The 17,476-nt window shown below is 41.2% G+C and overlaps 1 protein-coding gene across 9 annotated transcripts in view; it reads left to right on the plus strand.

The window, feature by feature from the left end:
- foxn3 (forkhead box N3) overlaps window positions 1-17,476 on the plus strand; it is a 414,510-nt gene that overhangs the window by 111,743 nt on the left and 285,291 nt on the right. The window contains exon 1 of one of the 9 annotated variants that reach the window (XM_072273045.1): window positions 6,996-7,016. The exons of 7 other annotated variants lie outside the window; for them this stretch is intronic. The gene's annotated coding sequence lies outside the window, so the exon portion shown is untranslated. Of the gene's footprint in view, window positions 1-6,995; window positions 7,017-11,877; window positions 11,898-17,476 lie in introns of those variants that run through there. One more of the 9 variants, XM_072273052.1, reaches the window with a different exon arrangement.

Here is a 17,476-nt window from a genome sequence, read left to right on the forward strand (position 1 = left end):
AGTAAAGGAGAAATGATGAGAATCAGGTTTATTATCTGCAGTTTATTAACTGCATTTCATTGGCTTTGTATCTGTACTTGGCACAATGACAATAAAGTTGAATCTAATTTAACCTAATCTAATCATTGACATATGCTGTGAAATTTGTTGTTTTGCGGCAGCAGAACAGTGTAATACATAAAATGCACTACATAATAAAGAGCAAAAACAACGTGGTGGTTTTATGACCGTACAAAAATCTGATGGTAGACGGGAAGAAGCTGTTCCTAAAACCTTGTCTGTATGTCTTCAGGCTACTGTACCTCCTCTCTAATGGTAGTAACAAGAAGAGGTCATGTCCCAGGTCGTGGGTTTCCTTAATAATGGATGCCACAAGTGTTGTAACCCATGCATATGGGTTTAAATGTGCTTTTCTGCAGTGATTTTTTTTTATACTCATCGTTTATTGGGTGCTTTTTTCCCTAAGGCTTTTTAAAACCCCATTGGAATAATTTTTTTATAAAAGGACAATTTTTTTCAGTAGACCGGAAATAGTCTTTTTTAAAAAAACAAGTCAGGCAGCATTCTTTGAAATACAGAAACAGAGTTAACAGCCTTGAAGTTTCAGAATTAGTGCAAATGCATCTACTTCCTAACTGCAATTATTTGCAATGTTTGTAGAATATACAGTATTGTATAATAAAGCATTTTAAAAGAAGACATTTTAAAAGCATTTTAAACATAGAAAAAAAGATCATACTTGCCTTGAAGAACAGTGATTTGTCTTAAAACCGGTAAATGCACGGGTTGGTACAATGGTGTGATGGAAGTTACAGTAAAGATAACGATAGCCTGGGGCAGTGGTAGTCAAGTGAGACCGCTGGAGACACTTCTACTTACTACAGACGAGATAGGCAAGATCGGTTGGGTTGCCTGCAGTGGTGTGTACTCGAGCAGGCCATTGAAGCCCCTGTAGTTACTTTTCCAGAAAGGTCTTCCTAAAACATTGCCTTCCTTTACACAGTTGGCGGTGCCGGAGACAGATGAGATAAGGATAACGGAAGGATGTGAAACCTTCCAACAACTAACTCCTTACTATTTCAAAATATCATGGCTGTCCACATGAAGTTTCAATGAACTTTAACACCTGTCTTGTGAAGGGCGATTGACCTTGTGAGTAACGGGTTCAAGTATACACAAATTACAATGACCTATATCCAAAACTGATGTAAAGATAGAGGTTTTCTGTTCCCTGTGCTCCCTTGCAGCCTCCTCTACATTGGTGAGACCCGTAGTAACCTGGGGGACTGCTTTGTTGAGTATCTCCACTCCATCTGCCAAAAGCAGAACTTCCCAGTGACTAGACATATTAATTCTGAGCCCCATTCCCAATCCGACATGTACTTGTCGATGCATGACCTCCTCTTGTGCCCAGATGAAACCACCCTCAGGGTGGAGGAGCAACAAGTTATAGTCTGTCTGGGTAGCTTCCAACCTGATGGTATGAATATCGATTTCTCCTTCCACTTAAAAGATGTTCCCACCCCTCCCCTCTTCTATTCCTCACTCTGGCCTTTTACTTCTTCTCACTTGCCCATCACTTTCTCCTTTACTTTCTCCTATGGTCCACTCCCCTCTCCTATCAGATTCCTTTTTTCTTCAGCCCTTTACCTTTCCCACCCACCTGGCTTCACCTTCTAGCTAGTCCTTCTTCCCCTCCTGCATCTTTTTATTCTGGCATCTTCCCCCTTTTTAGTCCTGAAGAAGGGCTTTGGCCCGAAACGTCAATCGACTGTTTATTCATTTCCATAGCAGACATCCCACCCTGCAAAAACTGATTTCAGGGAGGTAGCACCACCAATTTGCAGGAGACTTCCGGGAGAGGTGGGATGTCTGCAATAGAGTAGTTCCTTAGCAGCTAGCCAGCTAGTTTAAATAACATTAGCTATGCTAATGAATGAATGACACCTGTTAAGCTCACCTCAACATGTCTTTTACAGTCTTAACCCACCACGGGCAATAGAAAAGTCACTGTTGCAAACAGTGCAGCGAGCAACACTGTCATTATTTTGACCCCTATTAGGCAGGGGTACACTTTAGTGTAGTCTGGGGTGACGTATGTTTTATATATTTTTTGGAACACTCTGCCATGGCGCGCTGGCACGTGCTCTCTCTCTCTCTCTCGTGGTTGCCTGCACGCTCTCAAGCACCCTCGCTCTCTATCGCACGCGCATGCGTGTGCGCTCTCGTGGTCGCTCTAGCACTCTCTCTTGCTTTTCTCTCGCTCGCTCTCAAAAAAATTGATTTCCATGATATTGTATATAATTTGCAGGCATCAGGGAGCCACTATTAATATGTGGGAGACTCCCGGAAGTTCCGGGAGAGGTGGGATGTCTGCCATAGAAGCTGCCTGACCTGCTGAGTTCCTCCTGCATTTTATGTGTGTTGCTTTGGATTTCCAGCATCTGCAGACTTTCTTGTGTTTAGAAACATAGAAACATAGAAAATAGGTGCAGGAGTAGGCCATTCGGCCCTTCGAGCCTGCACCGCCACTTATTATGATCATGGCTGATCATCCAACTCAGAACCCCGCCCCAGCCTTCCCTCCATACCCCCTGACCCCCGTAGCCACAAGGGCCATATCTAACTCCCTCTTAAATATAGCCAATGAACTGGCCTCAACTGCTTCCTGTGGCAGAGAATTCCACAGATTCACCACTCTCTGTGTGAAGAAGTTTTTCCTAATCTCGGTCCCAAAAGGCTTCCCCTCTATCCTCAAACTGTGGCCCCTCGTTCTGGACTTCCCCAACATCGGGAACAATCTTCTTGCATCTAGCCTGTCCAATCCCTTTAGGATCTTATACGTTTCAATCCCCCCTCAATCTTCTAAATTCCAACGAGTACAAGCCCAGTTCATCCAGTCTTTCTTCATATGAAAGTCCTGCCATCCCAGGAATCAATCTGGTGAACCTTCTTTGTACTACCTCTATGGCAAGGATGTCTTTCCTCAGATTAGGGGACCAAAACTGCACACAATACTCCGGGTGTGGTCTCACCAAGGCCTTGTACAACTGCAGTAGTACCTCCCTGCTCCTGTACTCGAATCCTCTCGCTATAAATGCCAGCATACCATTCACCTTTTTCACCGCCTGCCGTACCTGCATGCCCACTTTCAATGACTGGTGTATAATGACACCCAGGTCTCGTTGCACCTCCCCTTTTCCTAATCGGCCACCATTCAGATAATAATCTGTTTTCCTATTTTTGCCACCAAAGTGGATAACTTCACATTTATCCACATTAAATTGCATCTGCCATGAATTTGCCCACTCACCCAACCTATCCAAGTCACCCTACATCCTCCTAGCATCCTCCTCACAGCTAACACTGCCTCCCAGCTTCGTGTCATCCGCAAACTTGGAGATGCTGCATTTAATTCCCTCATCCAAGTCATTAATATATATTGTAAACAACTGGGGTCCCAGCACTGAGCCTTGCGGTACCCCACTAGTCACCGCCTGCCATTCTGAAAAGGTCCCGTTTATTCCCACTCTTTGCTTCCTGTCTGCTAACCAACTCTCCACCCACACCAATACCTTACCCCCAATACCGTGTGCTTTAAGTTTGCACACTAATCTCCTGTGTGGGACCTTGTCAAAAGCCTTCTGAAAATCCAAATATACCACATCCACAGGTTCTCCCCTATCCACTAGTTACATCCTCAAAAAATTCTATGAGATTCGTCAGACATGATTTTCCTTTCACAAATCCATGCTGACTTTGTTCGATCATTTCACCGCTTTCCAAATGTGCTGTTATCACATCCTTGATAACTGACTCCAGCAGTTTCCCCACCACCGACGTTAGGCTAACCGGTCTATAATTCCCCGGTTTCTCTCTCCCTCCTTTTTTAAAAAGTGGAGTTACATTAGCCACCCTCCAATCCTCAGGAACTAGTCCAGAATCTAAGGAGTTTTGAAAAATTATCACTAATGCATCCACTATTTCTTGGGCTACTTCCTTAAGCACTCTGGGATGCAGACCATCTGGCCCTGGGGATTTATCTGCCTTCAATCCCTTCAATTTACCTAACACCACTTCCCTACTAACATGTATTTCGCTCAGTTCCTCCATCTCACTGGACCCTCTGTCCCCTACTATTTCTGGAAGATTATTCATGTCCTCCTTAGTGAAGACAGAACCAAAGTAATTATTCAATTGGTCTGCCATGTCCTTGCTCCCCATAATCAATTCACCTGTTTCTGTCTGCAGGGGACCTACATTTGTCTTTACCAGTCTTTTCCTTTTTACATATCTATAAAAGCTTTTACAGTCCGTTTTTATGTTCCCTGCCATAGGTTTCTGCTCAGACTTCAGAACAGTGTGGGTGACAGGGCCCCATTCTGGTCTTCTTGTGCACAAGTAAAATAAAAGAATGCTTGAGTCCCAAGAGTGAGTGTGTGTGTGTTCTGGACCTGGTTATTTTATAATCGGTGAAGACAGTTACTTCAGCAGTGCAATGAGAAGAATTGCTGCCTCGTAACTCCAGTGTCCCTGATTCAATCCTGGTATCTGATGCTGGCCTTGTGGAATTTGCATGTTCTCAAAATTAACATTTCAGGCCATTGACCGATAATAATTAGGGATACTGATTCACTAAATAAGTTTTTCAGGGGAATGGAAGCCAATTCATGTAATTTAGCCCATCCAGTATATGTCTAGTTTTTATAAATAAACTAAAAATGAGATTTTTTTGAACTGTCTTTGCTTTTTAAAAGTGTGTTTTAATATTAAGAAATCTCCTTGTATATTACATTATTACAGGCAGTACATGTAACTAGTATCTCGTGAGGCAACCTGTTACCTGTGTAGTACTGAAAAACAAACACAATCTTCCATATTTTTAAAAAAACTACTCATTCTTAAGTTTTCCAAATATTATACTGTTATTAGAACTTGTAACTGAACCAATTAAGTTCCTTTCTTTACTTCATACAAGTTTGTGAATGTGACCAGTGTTTTCAGGATGCTTTCAGGATACTAACTGTTCAGAATTCACTAATTGGTTGTTTGTTACAGTGGAGTGTGTATGGCATGAAGTTTTTTGTGGCTTCACCCAATAACAACTTAGAATATTACGTAAAGACCCACTTAAAAGTATATTTTAATGCAGAGAAAATTCTTGTGAGTGAGAAACAGTTTATACTTTATACTTTATTGTCACTAAACAATTGATACTAGAATGTACAATCATCACTGCGATATTTGATTCTGCGCTTCCCACTCCCTGGATTACAAATACTAAATATTAAAAATAGTAAAAATTAGTAAATATTAAAAACTAAAACAAATTTCTTTAGTTTTCTCAGGAAGTAAAGGCACTGTTTTAAATGTTAACATTGCATTTTTCTTTAAGAACGTCACTTTCAAAATAAAGATTGGTGCCTAGATCGCTAGCCAATTGCACTTGTTTTTGGACATGCAATAAAAAGTTAGTCAGTGATTTGATTGGGTAATGTTTAAGTTATGTTTGTTTTGTGAATTGTGTAATACTTTTCATTGCACCTGCATGGCACAGTAGCATAGCAGTGCAACGCTTTACTGCATCGGTGATTAGCGAATGGAGTTCAATATCCACCGCTGTCTGTAAGGAGTTTTACTCCCGTGACTGTGTTTCCTTGGGTGCTCCAGTTTCCTATCACGTTCCAAAGATACTGAATAAGGATTAGTAAATTGTGGACATTCTATGTTGGCGCTGGAAGCATGGTGATACTTGTGGGCTGCCCCCAGCATATTTTGGAACTGGGTTAGTCATTGGCACAAGCAGTGCATTTCACTGTATGTTTTGATGGTTCAATGCACATCTGAGAAATAATCTTTGTGCATGACAATAAACTCGACTTCAACTAATTTGAAGGGCCAAATGGCCTGTTTCTGTGCTGTAGTTTCTATGGTTTCTATAAGTCAGTGGGACCAGGCAGAAAATGGTTCGGTACAGCCAAGAAGGGCCAAAAGGCCTGTTTCTGTGCTGTAGTTTCTATGGTTTCTATGGTTTTAATTTGGTGCTGGGGGGAAGGAAAGCAAACATATAAACACAAACAGCAATGAATGACAGTAAACTTGCAGGTATTACTGATTAATACTGATTTGGTTGCTATTTAATGCTTTTCTTTAAATAGTGCTCATATATTTGCCTTAGTGTTTTTAATAACTGAAAATTCACATCTCATATATTGGTAGTAACTGAATAAAGCTGAGGCTCAGATAATAACAGAAAAATTAGTTTCATTTCAAAGATCAATTCCGATTTTGTTACATAGGATTACAGAATTCTTTCCTTGTAACAAGTTCTGTGAATTACCCTTGTCAATTTGTGGAAGTACAAAGTGGACGTGGAATGAACTGCTGTGTGCCCAATCTGGGCAGATCAGGCTTGGGAATGGATGCAGAGTTGTTTCAATGTATGGTTTAGGTAACTTAAGTTTTGCATCTTTGGAATAGAGGACAAGATTGATTTCAGCTCTCCCCATAATTGAGCATGTTTACAAGAAGTACTGCCGCAGGAAAGCAGCATCCATCATCACAGACACCCACCATTCAGGTGATGCTACCTTCTTGATACTACCATTGGGTAGGAGATACAAGAGCCTTGGGTCCCACACCACCAGGTTCAGGGACAATTATTACCCTTCAACCATCAGGGTTCTGAACCAATGTGGATACTTTCACTTACCTCAACCTTGAACTGATTCCATAACCTATGGACTAACTTTCAAGGACTCTACAGATTGTGTTCTCAGTATGGCTTGTTTATTTATTCATTTGTTTGTTTATTATTTTAATTTGCACAGTTTGTCTTTTTCTGCCCATCGTTAGTTTGTTAGCCCTTGTCTCTAGTTTTTCACTAACACTCTTGTATTTCTTTGTTCTGCTGTAAATCCCTGAAAGAAAATGAATCTCAAGGCGGTAGCAATCATAAACATGCAGATGCTGGAAATCCAGAGCAACACACACAAGATGCTGGAGGAGCTCAGCAGGTCAGGCAGCATTTATGGAAATGAATAAACGGTTGATGTTTTGTGCGTATATCCATCTTCAGGACTGAGAAGGAAGGGGGAAAATAGCAAAATAAAAAGGTGGGGGAAGGTGAAGGAGGGTAGCTGGAAGGTGACAGGTGAAGCCAGGTGGGTGGGAAAGGTCAAGGGCTGGAGAGGAAGGAATGTGATAGGAGAGGAGAGTGGACCACAGGAGACAAGGAACGGGGGGGGGGGGAACCCAGGGGGAGGTTATAGGCAGGTGAGTAGCAGAACTGAAACTCATGGAAGTGAGTCCACAGCCAGGAAGCCAGGCAACCGTGCAGCCAGTTACCCCTTTAGTTGTAGACCACAGCCACAGCTCAACGCAGAGACGAGCAGTAAATTGCGGAGCAACAAGCTGAACCAACCTGCCCTGACACATCGATCTTTTCAATCTGGCCCTTGCTTAAATTGTCCAAACCTCGGGAAATAGGGAGATCTGGTTTAAAGTCACACTTGAAGGAGACACCTGACAAAGCTGCTCTGATCCGACCAAGCAAGTTCTTTAATTCTAGTCTATATGTGAATTTTCCCAAACTGCGCAAAGCAATGATTCAAAATCTATAAGTAAATGAGTGACTAAATAATGAGTTGCTTGATCATTTGTGAAATTTGATTCTTTGTTCATGTACTTGGCTGTTTTGCTTTTATAACTTCTAGCCATTTCTCATTATATCAGATGTGGCTTAAAGTCATTGTTTCAAGCTTCAGTCTGGGACTTCCACATTTCCTCTTGGAAGAGACTAGTTGTATAATTAGGAAGTGTATTGACTTCCAAAGAAGATGTTAAGTTGAGAAGTGAAAATTAAAAATCGACAGATATTAAAATTATAAAATATATAAAAACAGTACAGCCTGGAGGTGCTCAGTAGGTCAGGCAACATTTGTGCTAAGGGGGCAGTACAGTAGCATTGTAGTTAGCGCAATACTTTACAGTATCAGTGATCTGGGTTCAGTTTCCACCGCTGTCTGTAAGAGTTTGTGTGTTCTCCCCGTGACCACGTGGGTTTCCTCCAGGTGCTCCAGTTTCCTCCCACAGTCCAAAGATATACTGGTTGGCAGGCTAATTGGTCATTATAAATTGTCCCATGGTTAGGCTAGGGTTAAATTGGGGTTTGCTGGGTGGTGTGGCACGAAAAGCCGGAATGGCTTGTTCTGTGCTGCATCTCAATCAATCAATCAATAAATAGATAGACAGATAAATAATTAGAAGAAACAGAGTTGATGTCTTAAATTGACGACTTTTTGTTTAACAAGATCCTTTGGCTTGACCTGCTGAGTATTTTTAGCATCTTTTGCAAAACACAAGAGGGTTCTAAGTTAACAAACACAAAATGCTGGAGGATCTCAGTAGGTCAGACAGCATCTGTAGAGGGGAATAAACAGTCAATGTATTGGGCTGATACCATTCATCAGGACTGGCAAGGAAGGGGGCAGAAGCTGGAATAAGGTCGAGGGAGAGATGTGAGAAGTACAAGCTGGCAGGTAATACGTGAGACTAGGTGAGGGGGTTGGGGTGCGTGAGAGGGAGAGGGGGAATGAAGGAAGAAGCTGGGAGGTGATAGGTAGAAGAAGTTGATGTCTGAAGAAAAAGGAATCTATTAAAAGAGGACAGTGATCCATGGAAAAAAGAAAAGGAGGTAGGGTACCAGAGAAAGGTCTAAGCTTGAGAAATCAATGTCATGCCATCAGATTGGAAGCACCCCAGACAGGTTACTCCTCCAGCTTGAGTTTGACTTTATGGCAGTAGAGGAGGTCTTGGACAGACATGTCAGAACAGGAATGCAAAGTTGAATTGAAATGAGTGGCCCCGAGTTGATTCTGCATTTTGTAGCAGACAGAACAAAGGCCCCACTGTCTGCATTAGGTCTCACTGATGTGGAGGAAGCCGTACCATTTTTTAAAATTCCCCAGTCACTTTAATGAAGTAAAACAACCCATTGCTTCTCAGCAAATTCAGTGGCTGATGGTCATGAACTTTAAGGGTTCTTACAGAGGAGGAGAGATTGAAGTTTACAGATGATGGGAGGCATGAGAGGCTGGTAAGTGATGGAATCAGAAGATACATGATAGATGATTACTATAGGAGTCTGAATGTTGCAGAGCCAGAGGAAATTACAATGTTGGGTTGAGACAGAAGAGAGATCTTAAAATACACAATTTGCTGGAGCTTGACTTTAGATGAGTCAAGCTCCAACAAAGGGAATGGTGGTTGATTGGTGGGTAGCTTGGTGCTCCTTTCCTCTGAAGAGTTTTGGTTGAGCTGATGTTTACAGATGGAAAGTGTAGAACCCTCCACACCATTGAACACATCTACAAGGAGTGCTTCCACAAGAAAGAAGCATCCATTATTAAGGACCCCCACTATCCAGGCCATGCCCCCGTCTTGCTACAATGATTGGGCAGAAGGTACTACTAAGATCGGGAACAGGGAACAACCATCAAACCACTGAACCAGTGTGGATAACTTCAATCACCATTACCCTGAGCAGATTCATTTCAACTCGTGTTCTCAATATTTTTTTATTTGATCAGTGTCTTCTGCACGTTGGTGATTTGACAATCTTTGTTTATGTGTACTTTTTCATCAATTCTATTGTATTTCTTTATTTCCCTGTAACTGCCTGCAAGAAACTGAATCTCAAGGTAGTATATGGTAATGTAAGAACATAAGTGGGCCATCCGGCCCATTGAGCCTGCCCTGCCATTCAATAAGATCATGGCTGATCTGTCCGTAAACTCCATCTACCTGCCTTTTCCCCATAACCCTAAATTCCCTTACTATGTAAAAACCTGTCTAACTGTTTCTTAAATACATTTAGTGAAGAAGCCTCAACTGTTTCCCTGGGCAGAGAATTCCACAGATTCACCACTCGCTGGGAAAAACAGTTTCTCCTCATCCCCATCCTAAATCTTCTCCCCTTATACGTACTTCGATAATAAATTTATTTTGACTTTGACTATGAGGGCTCCTTTCCTCTGAAGAGTCTGAAACTAGAGAGCTAATGTCTCAAGATGAAGGAGCCAGCTATTTCTTTGAGGAGAAAATTCCCTCACCACATGTTGTGAATCTTAGAAGTTCTATACCCCATAGGTCAGTGCACTCTTGGTTTATGAATACATTCAAAACAAAGCATTGGAAGCAACAGGAGATATAGAGAATAGGGGATGGTATGTGACTTTGAATTTATAATTCTGCTGTGGTATGCTTCAAAGTTGAATGGCATACTTCTATTCCTTTTCAAATGTTCTTTAAAAACTGTCTAGCGAAACACTAAGATAAAATCTGTAGCTGACAAAAGGTAGGTGAGGGACTCAGAAACAGACGAGATGAGTGGCTAACATTGTGGAAGTGGAGGTGATCATTCGTGGTGAAGGTAGAATATGGGAACGAAAACCCATTCTGACTGTTGTGTGCTGGGGCAGCAGGCTGAGGGTAGCAGGCACCAAAAGAATCAACAAACTCATTCGTAAGGCCAGTGATGTTGTGGGGATGGAACTGGACTCTCTCACGGTGGTGCCTGAAAAGAGGATGCTGTCCAAGTTGCATGCCATCTTGGACAATGTCTCCCATCCACTACATAATGTACTGGGTGGGCACAGGAGTACATTCAGCCAGAGACTCATTCCACCGAGATGCAACACAGAGCGTCATAGGAAGTCATTCCTGCCTGTGGCCATCAAACTTTACAACTCGGCTGGTCCTGGACTTATTTCATAATAATTTACATATTACTATTTAACTATTCATGGTTCTATTACTATTTATTATTTACGGTGCAACTGTAACGAAAACCAATTTACCCCGAGATCAATAAAGTATGACTACTACTACTACTTAAGAAGGCAGTGTTGTGGCTCTGCAAAACCCCAGTTAGACCACACTTGAAATATTGTGTTCAGTTCTGGTTACCTCATTATAGGAAGGATGTGGAAGTTTTAGAGATGGTGCAGAAGAAATTTATCAGGATGCTTCTTGGATTAGAGAACGCGTCTTATGAGGGTCGGTTGAGGAAGCTAGGGCTTTTCTCTGTGGAGTGAAGGAGGTTGAGAGATGTCTTGATAGAGGTGTACAAGATGTTAGGGGGCACATATTGAGTGGATAGCCTGTTAGTTTTCTCCCTCAGGACAGAAATGGTTAATAAGAGAGGGCATAATTTTAAGATAATTGGAAGAAAATATAGGGGTGATGTCAGAGGTGAGTTTTTTTTTACACAGGGATGGAATGCTCTGCCAAGGGTAGTGGTAGAGATAGATATATTCAAAACATTTGAAATACTCTTAGATAGGCATATGGATGATAGAAAAATGGAAGGCTATGTGGGAAGGGTTCAATTAATCTTAGAATAGTTTAAAAGGCTGGTACAATGTTGTGGCTTGAAGGACCTGTACTGTGCTGTAGTATTCTATGTTCTATATGGCTTGGCCTCAGACAGTGTCATGGAGAGTTTAAAGTTGGTGATAGAGCAAAGGTAAGAGGTTTGGTTGTCTCAGTACTTAATTGGACCTGTTATTTTATTGGCTAAGGCTAAGAATTATTTATCAGTCTGTGCTGCAGAATATGTGATTTGTAGTTATCTGTCCTTTGATAAAATTAACAGCATTGCAAAACAAATTTTGTAGCTGTTAGGTTTTTAGAGATCATGAAAGGCATTGTGTAAATGCAAGTCTATTGTTTTCCCCACTGATGAATTAAGATTGCTAGTTTATCTCCCAGCAGTTAAGGAGTTAAAATAATGACTAAACTGATCCAGGATATGATGTAACTTGGGCCTTGTTTTAATAAAAGTTTATTTTTCCAACTTGAATATTACGGCTGTGTCTGTGATTTGTATACATACGGTATGTTTGTTGCCCAATTAAAACTTTGGCTATCTATACTATAAACTTAAAATGGGAAACTTTAGTAGAGTTTCTCTCGTAGATTAATCAAAAGCAATCTTGAAGCATACTTTTTGCAAAGCGCCGTTAAATGCAGCATTTGTCCAGATATTTTGTCTGTCTTCAGTTTGTGTTGTAGTAGTGGTGTCATAAGGTGAGCCTGATTACACGCTGAGTGTTGGCAAAATATAGCTGTGAGGAACGTATTGATATTATAGGGAGTGAAAGACTTGCAGGATGGGTCTGCTTGTTCGACAGGCTGATGATGTGAGGTGCGATTGAGGCAGGTCTGTTGTGAACAACCCTGCTTTAAGCAGACTGGTTGTGAAATCCAAGTGGCAACTCTTAGATTTTTCATTCTGTCTGCTTTCTATTAACATTTATTGCCTTTTGTTGTCAGCTGTTCAAAATAAGAAAGTCAACAGAACGTCTGAAGAGAAAAGGTCGTGATTTTAAAAATACCACCAGAACTTATTAGGTAGGAATGTCTGGTGAATCAAGTTCATAGTGTGTTTTTACTTTGTTGTTCTGATTGAGGGCTTGACTTCCCTTCCTTAAGGTTTACTAATGTGAACTCAATCATTAGTGGTGAATAATTTATCACTTACATGAATGGCCTCATTAGTTGGCTTTTCAAAGTTTAAATTACTTTTGTGGTATCATTACACAGGTTTTCTGTTCAGTGGAAGGGTAAAATGACAATTTGGCAGTGTTCTTGCTTGTAACAGGGATAGTCAGCCTCTAGTTTTGCTAAGATTGTTCAGAATATATAGCAAATCAGTTCTTGCTTGGTAATGTATTTTTCTAACAGACTTGCTGTGGAGAGTAGAGGAAAATTTTGTTAACATAGAAACATAGAAAATAGGTGCAGGAGTAGGCCATTCGGCCCTTCGAGCCTGTACCGCCATTCAGTATGATCATGGCTGATGATCCAACACAGAACCCTGTACCAGCCTTACCCCCATACCCCCGATCCCTTTAGCCACAAGGGCCATATCTAACTTCCTCTTAAATATAGCCAATGAACTGGCCTCAACTGTTTCCTGTGGCAGAGAATTCCACAGATTCACCACTCTCTGTGTGAAGAAGTTTTTCCTAATCTCGGTCCTGAAAGGCTTCCCCTTTATCCTCAAACTGTGACCCCTCGTTCTGGACTCCCCCAACATCGGGAACAATCTTCCTGCATCTAGCCTGTCCAATCCCTTTAGGATTTTATATGTTTCAATAAGATCCCCAATCAATCTTCTAAATTCCAACGAGTATAAGCCTAGTCGATCCAGCCTTTCATCATATGAAAGTCCTGCCATCCCAGGAATCAATCTGGTGAACCATCTTTGTACTCCCTCTATGGCAAGGATGTCTTTCCTCAGATTAGGGGACCAAAACTGCACACAATACTCCAGATGTGGTCTCACCAAGGCCTTGTACAACTTTCAGAAATGTATGAGCCTATTTTTGGTATTTTCCAGTAGTGAGGATAATAGGCTGTGGAGTTATAAGCTGCTATATATTATAATAAACCTTATACTTTTGACACTAAAGATAACTTAAAAACCACCTGAAATTTGACTCTTAATTTTTCATTTGTAAAGGTAATGGAAGGCTTTTGCTGTCATAAAATTGAGCAGGGAGAGTGTGAAGAGATTCTCTGACAAAATAGTTATTTTTTTTTAAGTATGTCTCCATTCAGTGTGATTTTACTAGGCACAGAGGAAAAACAAGTTTGTATTTGTTTATTGCCTTACCAATTTCAAGATAATCTGAAGTGTGTTCGGTAAATGAAGCGTTGTCACTGTTGTACTGAATCAAATGCATCCGGCAGTATGATCCCAGAAGGCAGAAACAAGATCATATCTGTTCCGAAAATTATTAGTGAATGTTACTGGCCAAAGCATAGTGGCGATACCACAGAGATCTAAATAGTAAATAGGATCAGTTTTATCTTCAGCTCCTTGGATGTTCTTTCATAGTTCAGTTCAAAGCAAGTAAAAGAAGTAAAAGAATTTAATATAAACACGAGAAAATATACAGATGCTGTAAATCCAAGCAACACATTATAAACGCAAACAACATTACAAACGCAAACTGATGGCATGAACATCGACTTCTCTAACTTCCGCTAAGGCCCCTCCTCCCCCTCGTATCCCATCTGTTACTCATTTTTATGCACACATTCTTTCTCTCACTCTCCTTTTTCTCCCTCTGTCCCTCTGAATATACCTCTTGCCCATCCTCTGGGTCCCCCCCACCCCTTGTCTTTCTTCCCGGACCTCCTGTCCCATGATCCTCTCATATCCCCTTTTGCCTATCACCTGTCCAGCTCTTGGCTCTATCCCTCCCCCTCCTGTCTTCTCCTATCATTTTGGATCTCCCCCTCCCCCTCCAACTTTCAAATCCCTTACTCACTCTTCCTTCAGTTAGTCCTGACGAAGGGTCTCGGCCTGAAACGTTGACTGCACCTCTTTCTACAGATGCTGCCTGGCCTGCTGTGTTCACCAGCAACTTTGATGTGTGTTGCTTGAATTTCCAGCATCTGCAGAATTCCTGTTGTTTATGATGTGCCATACATTGTTTTACAACCTGCCAGTCAAGAGGGCTGAAATCAAATCCTCTGGGCAGGTCACAAGTCGCGTCCTGCCAGCCCGAAGAGAGAGATCAGCTTTATGTGTCATATTTACATTTTGTGTCAACAACCAACACAGTCCAAGAATATACTGGGAACAGCCTGCAAATGTTGCCAAATTAGCCCTCAAGTTACTAACCCTAGAGGTATGTGTTGCAACACATTATAAATGCTGGAGGAACTCAGCAGGCCAGGCAGCTTCGATGGGAAAGAGTAAACAGTCGATGTTTTGGGCCAAGACCTTTCATCAAAAAGAATTTAAAACCTTGCATAAACCACCAACTTGGCGTGGCACTGAATGTGTTCACTCACTGAACCAATTTCTGTCTGCAGATTTCTGGGAACGGCCATGTGTCTGCTTTGCAGGTCTGAAGCTTAGACAGAGCAGAGGTTGATAGATTCGTGATTAGTAAGGGTGTTAAAGGTTACAGGGAGAAGGTGAGAGAATAGGGTTGAGAGAGATTATGAATCAGCCATGATCGAGTGGTGGAGCAGACTATAGGTTGAATGGCCTAATTTTACTCCTATGTCTTGCGATTTTATGATTTTGATGTTCTCTCAGGATCCTCGTTGGTGTTCTGCTTGCACATCGATCTGCTTGTTGATTTTCTGCTAGTATGGTCACTTTGGTGAGATACCGTCTGTTAACCCTTTTGGGGTTGCACACTGGCAAAAATGCAGAACTAGTCCAAGCTTCGTGCTTCTGCGTTCAAACTGTTTTCCTAATGAATCACCAGCACCAGCCTACTCACCATCTTAGAAGTATATTCAGAATGGTGCCAGAAAATGGTGAAGAATTTCACCCACCCTTTTCATGTTGATCCCACTCCCATCAGAGAAGAGGCTGTGCAGCATCCAGATCAGGACCACTGAACTCAAAATCAGTTACTTCCCTCAAGCCATCAAGGCTGATGAATATTGCGCTCATTAACACCCCTACCCCCACCACTACTACATACACTTCACTCAGTGTCACTTTATGTACACACAGTTGTAAGGAAAAGTTTGTGAACTCTTTTCTGCATTTATTACTCATAAAATGTGGTCTGATCTTCATCTAAGTCAAAATAATAGGCAAACACAACCTGCCTAAACTAATAACACACAAACAATTGTACTATTTCTTGCCAATACTGAGCACACCATTTAAACAATCGTAGTCTAGATTCAAAGAAGTTTGTGGACCCTTGTATTTAATAACTGATAGAACCTCCTTTTGCAGCAACAACATCCATCAAACATTTCCTGTAGCTACTGATCAGACTTGCATAACAGCAAGGAGGGATTTTAGACCATTCCTCCATACAAAACTGCTTCAGTTTATCAATATTTCCGGGATATCTTGCATGAACAGCCCTCTTCAGGTCATCTCAGTTGGGTTAAGCTCTAGACTCTGACTTGGCCATTCCATAACATGAATTTTCTTCCTTTTAAACCATTCTGTTGTTGATTTACTCTTGTCTTTCAGATCATTGTCCTGTTGCATTATCCAACTTCTATTAAGTTTCAAATGATGGACTGCTACCCTAACATTCTCCTGTAAAATATCTTGATACAATTTTGAATTTATTGTTCCCTCAACAATTGCAAGCTGTGCAGGCCCTGAGGCAGCAAAGCAGCCCCAAACCATGAAGCTCCTTCCACCATGTTTCACAGTTCGGATGAGGTTTTGGTGTTGCTGTGTTGTGCCCTTTTTCCTCCAATCATAATGTACGTTTCCACCCAAAAGTTCAACTTTTGTCTCATCTGTCCACAGAACATTGTCCCAGAAGCATTAGGGAACATCCATGTGGTCTTTTGCATACTTGAGACGAGGAGCAATATTATTTTTTGGAGAGCAGTGGTTCCTTCTGTGGTGTCCTTCCACGAACACCATTCTTGTTCACCGTTTTTCTTATAGTGGACACATGAACAAAGACTTTAACAAGTTCTAGGGATTTCTGCGGGTCTTTTGCTGTTACTCGTTTTTTTTTCCCACTTCAGTCAGCACTGCACCTTGTGCTCTTGGTGTGATCTTTGCAGGACACCCACTCCGGGAGAGAATAACAACAGTACTGAGTTTCCTCCATTTGTAGACAGTTTCTCTTACTGTGGACTGATAAACAATCAGGTAGTTAGAAATGCTTTTGCAGCCTGTTCCAGCTTCATGCATCTCTACAGTTTTCTTCTAAGGTCCTCTGAAAGTTATTTTGATTGAGGGATGGTGCACATAAACAGATCTTTCTTGAGAAGAGTGAGCTCTGTCAATAACCTGAATTGATGTGTCTGTTTTATAGGGCAGGGCACCTCTACAACCCATACCTCCAATTTCATTTTATTGATTGGAACACCTGACTACAAATAGCTTTTGTAGAAGGCATTGCCCCACAGGTTCACACACTTTTTTGAATCTAGACTGTGATTGTTTAAATGATGTACTCAGTATTGACGAGAAGTAGTACAATTGTTTGTGTTTTATTAGTTTAGGCAAGATTGTGTTTGCCTATTATTTGGACTTGGGTGAAGATCAGACCACATTTTGTGAGTAATTAATGCAGAAAACCAGGTAATTGCAAAGAGTTCACAAACCTTTTCTTGCAACTACACAATCAGTCTGTCTATATAATGAGTACATGTACATTCTGTTTATACAATTGCTTTTATATTTATATTTATTGCATTTTTTGTTTATTGTATTTCTTCATGCTGTATCAGATCCGGAGCAACAATCATTTCATTTTCCTTTACCCCTGTGTACTGAGAATTGGCAATAAACAATCTTAAATCTCTATATCATACCTATGTTTCAGTAGACATCCACTTGATATATTGGTCACATGTTAATTGTTTCCTATTGTCACATATAAAGTCATACAGTCATAGAGTGCTTCAGTCTTAAAAATGGCCCTTTGGCCCATCTAGACCATGCCAAACTGAT

This window comes from Mobula birostris, chromosome 1 (assembly GCF_030028105.1).
Source record: "Mobula birostris isolate sMobBir1 chromosome 1, sMobBir1.hap1, whole genome shotgun sequence".
Taxonomy (NCBI): Eukaryota; Metazoa; Chordata; class Chondrichthyes; order Myliobatiformes; family Myliobatidae; genus Mobula; species Mobula birostris.